At 44.9% G+C, this 7,476-nt stretch overlaps 1 long non-coding RNA gene across 2 annotated transcripts; it reads right to left on the bottom strand.

Annotated features, from left to right (window-relative positions):
• Positions 1-1,723: 1,723 nt before the first annotated feature.
• Positions 1,724-5,855, bottom strand: LOC138737512 (uncharacterized). 2 transcript variants are annotated; one of them, XR_011340990.1, is made up of 4 exons: positions 5,828-5,855; positions 4,161-4,215; positions 3,541-3,593; positions 1,724-2,625 (listed from the first exon to the last, which is right to left on the bottom strand). It is a non-coding gene; the product is annotated as an uncharacterized lncRNA (long non-coding RNA). The 2 variants fall into 2 exon arrangements; XR_011340991.1 differs by having other exon boundaries at positions 5,748-5,846.
• Positions 5,856-7,476: the final 1,621 nt, after the last annotated feature.

Genomic DNA, 7,476 nt, shown 5'->3' with positions numbered 1-7,476 from the left:
GACCTCTGAACCATTATCACAAAATCACAAAGGAACAAAAGCAGGCCACTAGGCCCATCGAGTCTGTTCCAAAAAACTACACTAAGCTGAACTATCCTCACACTTAGTTCCAATTTCCAGCCTTTTCTCCATATCCCTTACTAATGAGATACTTATCTATTTCCTGTTTAAATACTCCCAGTGATCTGGTCTCCACTGCTTTGTGTGGCAGTAAGTTCCACAAATCCATGACCTTCAAAGTTTATGAAGTTGATGGTGCATTGTCACAGCTAACTATGGTGCGCTGAGGTAGCAGCGAGCAAACACAAAACTCAAAGACTGTACAACAGGCTTTATTCAGGTAAAAGTCTGATCACCAGTTCATGCTTTGGTGGCTCCCTGTGTGACTGGCTCAGGAGGGTCGGCTGATTGACATCCAGCCAGGTGGACTCAGCCCCTTAGGCGGTTTTCCTGCTGGGTCAGAGATTGCCCACTGCAGTAGGTTGGTGGTCGTATAACCACACTAACCACATCCTTATTATTATCAGGGCAAATCATAGACAAACAGGCAGAAATCAGAAATTAAACCAGTCAAGCAACATCTACAGAGAGAGTAACAGTCAGACACTTAAAACAACATGATTTTATGGAAGAGAAACAGTGTTTGTTAGAGGGGAAACAAGACAGGTGGGTGATTTGAATTTCCAGAAGGCATTTGATAAATTGCATGAGATTTGAGAAAGTGGATTTTGTAGGGTGATATATGGATACAGGTCGGGGAGCAGCGAACTAATGGAAAATACGAACTTGGGATAAATGGTGTAAATACATGTGGTGATACACCACTAGCCAACTGCAGGGGGCAACCTGTGTACCTGCAGGAAGAGCACTGAAGGACAGACAACACCTGGCTGGCTGTCAATCAGCCGACCTGAATGGACCAAGCCCCGCCCGGTCAGCTGGCAATCATCCGCCGGGATATAAGCCACATTCGGCCCCTCGAGGTCATATGCTCGGAGCTACAGCTGACTGCAGCAGGGACTTTAAGTCGAATAAAGTAGATCAGTCTTTAAGTCTTGTGTCTGCATGGACAGGGGGGAGGAGGGAAACGCTGAAGATTGATCAGAGGATGGGAGTAGTTCTAAAATGCAGAGCTGGAGAAAAAGTCAGAGGGATAGAGAGAGAGAGAGAGAGAGAGAGAGATAGAGAGAGAGAGAGAGAGAGAGAGAGAGAGAGAGGGAGGCAGACAAGGGGTGAGGAGCTGGAAGAAAGGGGACACAGAGGCAGGGAAAGAGAGAGAGATGGGGGTGGGAGCTAATGGAAACTGGAGAAAATGATGTTAATGCCACCCGGTTGGAGGATGCCCAGATGGAACATAAGGTGTTATTCCTCCAATTTGTGAGTGGTCTTGGTTTGCATGAGACCATGGACAGACATTTTGGCATGGGAATGTGATGGGGAATTGAAATGGTGGCCACTGGGAACACCTGCCATTACAGCAGACAGAGCTAAGGTGTGATCTCCCAGCCTGCATCCATTCTCTGCGGTCAAGTTGGCCATGACTCAGGGGCATAGCCAGGTTCTAGGGGGGGAGCAAGCACATGAAAAAGGCACCAAGACCCCTGTTCCCTCTAAGCTGTGCGCGTGTGCACGTGTTTCACAGCCAGCACACAAAGGAAATTAAAAGATTAGTTACCTAAAATAATGTAGAATAAAATGTTTACAAAATCATTACATCATAGAATGTAATCATACTTGTATCAAAACATGCTGATACAGTTTTATTCACCATGAGAGACTGGCTGGGCCAAAATGATTTTGACACAATTTCAAGTTTTACATTTGCACAAGCATTCAGTGGCACAGACTTCTGTAACAGGAAAAAAAACTTTGCACAAGTAGTTTACTTTTCTTGATGCCGGGGGTGGGGGGGGCCCGCTCGCTGAGTTTCTCCAGCACTTTTATGTACTGCATTAGACCCCAGCAGATGGGTACTTCCTTGGAGTTAGTGATAGGTCCTTTGCGAATGGGTTAGGTGGGTGGCTGAGGGGTGGAAGAAATGAAGGGTGTGAACAACGATCGGGGGAAAATAAAAAATTTACTGGAAACTCCCTCACATGATCCACCAATGCGAACAGCATTGCAAAACAGTCCAGCCCATGCGGCTTCAAAGTAATTATGGGCAATTGCAAATTCAAAGACCAGCGGGTCTCAGTCTTCCGTCAGGGTCAGTCAATGAGAAAACGTTCTTGAACTGGGACAACAGAAGTTGTTTTTAATAAGTGAAGCTTCCTTCCAGAGAGTGTGGGAGGTTGTGTCACTTTTAATGGCGAACATTACTCATGCTCGCTTCAGATTTCAAGTGCATTTTTTTTCTGCTGACTTGCACAAATAAAATGCGAAATGCCCAAGAGATATGAGGTTTCGGTTTTGGTTCCACAGGGAACACAGGCGGACTGGCTGCACGTATATAACGGATGGCTCCCATCGATGGAGTTCGCCAGAGCAGAGATCAACTTCGCCGTGAGTGTGATCCCACCAACATTTCACAGGAGTTGAAAAAGAAGAATGTTCTCGGGGGAGCTGTCGCTCCCCCGCACCCCTTGCAGCTGCCACAACAGGAACGCTGGATGCAGTAGATGGCCCCTGCAGATACACAAAGAAAGTGTTGCTTCACTTGGAAGGGATGTTTGGGGTCTCAAATGGTGGTGAGGGAAAAGGTGTGGGCACAAATGTAGGGGAAAGTGCCAAGGGGGTGATGGGTGGGAAGGGGTGAGGGTGAGAGGGAGTAACAGAGGGAACAGTCCCTGCAAAAGGCAGAGAGGAGAGGTATTTCTGTGTATTTACTACAATCACAGTGTCTGCAGACTTTCGCCTTTCACCGCAGTTGGAATAAATAGTTGTTTCTGACATCGAGGTCAGTGCTGGGCCCAGATCATCTACAATCTCTACTAATAATTTGAAGATAATTAAAAAGAGTTTTCCCTCTCTCTCTTCTCACCCTCTAACATGTCCATGCATTGCTCCCAGTTCTCCAGTACCTTATGTCTCTTTCTCTGGCTCAGCGTCGAGAGTCCAAGTGGAACACTGGAAGAGTAATTTCAGGGGAAAAGCAAATATCTGGCAGCAATTGGTCTCAGCCTGGGCTGTGTTTTAACAAATGAGCCAGGTAGCTGAGTGATGCTGGTCTATGAATTGTAAGGGTGGTAATTGGTGCAGACATACTTCGCCCTCACTGGTAAACAGAAAGGTTCTCAGGAGAATCCTCCAGCAGAACTATGGATTGCAAAATACATTCATTTCTTTTGATATGAGCAGGCAACCAAGCAGAGATGTATTATTGAGTTTTGGAACCTCACATGAAAGAGGGAAGATAAAATATTATATGCAGGTAAAAGCATTCAGAAACTACCCTGCACCATGGTAAGAAAAATAGAACCATCAGCAATCAAAAACAGTAATTCTGATTAAAAATGAGCAGTTCATTAACAAGAGAATATCAATACCCTTGAATGGATAAACGAGAAAGCTTCACCTGTAATTATTAATAGTTCTAATCACCTTCAAAGATATCATTTGAAATGTTCGTTACATCCAGTTGTCATCCTGTATTCCTAAAGCAATAGAAATGTGACTGATGGGTAAATGTTAAAGTCATCTGATTGTACATTTACAACCCGATGGAACTGTGTTCTCCGGTCCTCGGTGCAAAAACACTCAGACACTCAAGCAGATGCAACACACGTACAGACACAGAATACATATGCAGGACAAATATTTCATCTACGCAAATAAATATTGTCTTGTACAAATGAGAGTCACAGCTGGTTAGTGTGAGCAGTTCCTTTTGTTCATTCAGCATTCTCACTGCTCGCGGGAAGAAGCTATTCCTCAGCCTGGTGGTGCTGACGGGAGCAGCTGAAAGATGCTGTGTGCAGGGGGGAGGGGTCTTCAATGATTTTGCGTGTCACCGGAACAGAAACCCAGGTCATGGGTGAGAGGGCACTCATGTGGGGACACATGTGGGGAAGTGGGGACACCTTCTTGACCCATTGACTGATGAGTCACTAAAGATCCAGTGAAATCCCCACGTGCAGTTGCCACAAGCAGCCTTCCTCCCCTTATTGCCCTGCAGAGTTTCATATCATCAAATGCAGCTGATTAATCAGATTCTCTCAAACCTTGAATTGTTTTAGCCTTGGCTTTTGGATGATTCATGCTTGAAACGAATTCCACCTGCTCAATTACATAATAAAGTCAGTCACTCATCCAGCCCTGAACTGTTGGACCCAATATAAACGCACAGCTTACAATCCAGCCCATCTGAACGTAATGCAACCAAATAATGGAATGATCCCACGGCTTAGGAATGGCATTGGTGCATCACAATACCAGCAAACCAGATATTCCCGCTTCTGAATAATAGACAATTAAAACAAACTAGTTTTGAAATGAATCCAACACAAAATCCCAGTCCAAAAATAACTCTGGCAATTTTACATTGTCGCTCCACAGAGACTAATATGTAATTAAGGGAGAGGTTTCCCGGAGATCCAATCATGATTGGGCAGGAAGTGGCCTAGTGCTCCCTGCTCATGATCCTGCAAATGGTGAGGGGGACGTCGGTGGGACCATATTCACCTCACACTGCAGGAATTGAGGTTAAAGGGCAACCGGAGGTCTGGCAGGAATGGTCACAAAGTGGAAACGATTGCGACACCAAAGTGAAGTTCTGAGTGCCACAAAATATCTGCCTGGAAATTGGAGCCAGTCCTGCAGCAAAAGCAGTGACCTGCTTCACCTGCAATAACATCACATCAGCCAAAAGCCCCTCTTTAAAGAATTGTTATGATGCCACACGCCCAGTGCAGTTCCCCAGGCTGCCTCATCCGGAGCAGCACAGCTGCAGGTGTAGGCCGCAGCCACAAAGCAGAGGCAGGAAGGAGCAAGAAGCAGCAAAGCAAAAGGAAGGGAGATCCTGGGTAGACCCCGTGGAACACTGAGGTGATGGGTTGTGGGGGGTGGGGGGGGGAGCAAAGCCAGAGGCCAAGGAAGAGTTCTCCTGTGCATGGTGGAAGTTGGAGCGACTACAGCGCTGCGTGGAAAGCAACCTCTGACCTGGGTGGAACATGATGGAACTGTGATGATTTGTAATTACATCACTAGGTCACCAGGGGTCATCCCAGTGACCTTGTATATAAAGCAGTCCAGAGCTAAAGTCTAGCCTTCCAGGTTTGTCTTGCAGAGATACAAGACCTCTTAGTGTACATATTAGTTTATTAAAGCTGTCTTATACTCGCACTGCTGGTGTGGTTATTGTCAGTACAGGAACACTGCAGGAAATTCACTGACCCGGCCATGTCTGTGATTAAGTCACCTGATCATCCAAGAACTCTCTTTTTAAATTAGGTGCATTGAATTGTTTCTCACCACGTTTACCAAAACACTGTAAAAAGCTTTGTTTGTGTGCTATCCAGGCAAGTCAACTCCAACAGCAGATAAAACAACAGGGTGGAGAGCAGTGTTACACTAAGTCAAATAGTGCAGGGTGTAGAGAACATTGGAACCCCTGTCAGAACAAAGACCCCAGTTTGTAGGTAAGGAATCAGAGAGAAAGGACATGCCTGGTGTATATGTACTGTCAAATGGAAAAATAAGATTAAGGAGCTCAAAAATTTGGGCTGTTTAAAGCCTGGGACTGGCTGAGCAGTTTCACAGAAATTAAACATTTCAGTGGGAGTGCGAGGAACAGTTCACCTGTGACATACAATGTTCACATTGTCTATGTTGATTTAAAATTGCAGCTTCACTTGAAGATGTTACAGAACTGAATTCAGCATATCAGTACCTGCATGGTGTCATTGCCAGGGAAAACTTGCTGAGAGGAATGGAATAAAAGGTTATGGAACCTTTTCAAGCTGCTCGGTACCATGGAAATGGTAAACACAACAGTGAGGAGAGCCTTCCATTACCAGGCACTGGGAGACGAAGGAGATTCCATCCAATAACAGGTGAAAGAGTAACAAGGTGCCACAGTGGTGCTCAATAGAGAAGGAAGGAAACAATGTACATTGAGGAAATGACTCTAAGGATGTGAAAAGATTTTGAACAGTTTTCTTTTTTGTAAAGAATTTATGGTGAATAAAGTTGATTTTTGGAAATACAATGGTGGTGACATTATGAAGCTGTGTGAGAGCTGTCCCACATTTAACATATATTGAAGATTTCACTGAATGCTTTATCTTAACATCCGTGACTGAAGAGGATAAAGTGCGTTTTCAATTTGAATTCTACAGCGTGAAACCCTACAGCATTTCTTCCACTCAGGGTCACTGAGTAAACATTTCCATGGCATGGACAAAGCACAGAGAGATCGCCTTCCATAACGGAGGAACATGATCGGGACAACCCTGATCCAGACATGGCCTTCAACCTACAGCTCTTGATTTGCACAAGTCGTGTTCTTATTAAAGGAGGAACAAGAAGACTAGAAGAGACCACTGCACCCTCCAAACAACTGACTCCATTTCACTGTTAACTCTGCTTCTCCCTCCACAGATGCTGCCTGACCTCCCGAGTATTTCCAGCATGTTTATTTCCACTTTGTAACATTTGCAGTATTTCACTTTCTGACCAGAATGATTCTGGTATAAGAGGGTTGAAATATAAGGGCAGGTGGCACAGATTTCACGCATTCACTAGATTACAGAAGATTAAATACGATTAAAGGAGGTGACCGGAGAGTTGGATGCCCATTCCTCTGGTACTGCTATATTATAAACAAGACAAGGATTAATGCAAACACCAAATATTAGACCGAGCTGAAGTGTTGCAACACTAGCTCTTCAACACGTCATAGTCAAGGCAGTCAGGTGATTTGTCATCCTGTTGCTGGGTTATATTTAGGAACTTAGCCTGTGGAATTTGGGATCCAATACTGTAGTTTTTTGGTATGCTTTCATTAGAATGTTGCCTCACCCAATTTTTTGCCTGCAGGTCGGATCTACATCAAGAAAATACCTGCTCTTCTCTTCTAATCCTGTAAATGAAATCTAATAAGCATGATTGAATGTATCTGTTGTTGCCAGAAGAGGAGCAAGAGATTTAATTATTATTTGCTGAACATTTGGAGACAGTGTATTTGTCAGTCAAGCACAGATGCTGGAAATATGAATTAAACTCAGGTAGTTCACAACAGGCCAGACGGCATCCATGGAGAGAGAGAGAGATGGGGGGGGGGGGGGTGCGGTGGAAAGCAAGAGAGTCAAGTTTCATGTCTGAGATATTTCATTATCCTGCTTCAAAGCCATGGTTTCATCAGTTGATAGGGTTCAGACTGCGTGGGCAGGATAATGGGCAGAGACGAGGGACTTTGCCAAACCCCTGGGTACTTTGATTGTTGGCTCATTGGCCTCAGGCATGTCTCCAAGGATTGGCTATGGTGTGTGTCAGCTGACTGCAGGGAGGGTCCAGGTCTCCTCTCTTTGTTTTCTCCCT

This window comes from Narcine bancroftii, chromosome 6, assembly GCF_036971445.1.
Source record: "Narcine bancroftii isolate sNarBan1 chromosome 6, sNarBan1.hap1, whole genome shotgun sequence".
NCBI lineage: Eukaryota > Metazoa > Chordata > Chondrichthyes > Torpediniformes > Narcinidae > Narcine > Narcine bancroftii.
This window is presented reverse-complemented; position numbering and strand designations above follow the sequence as displayed.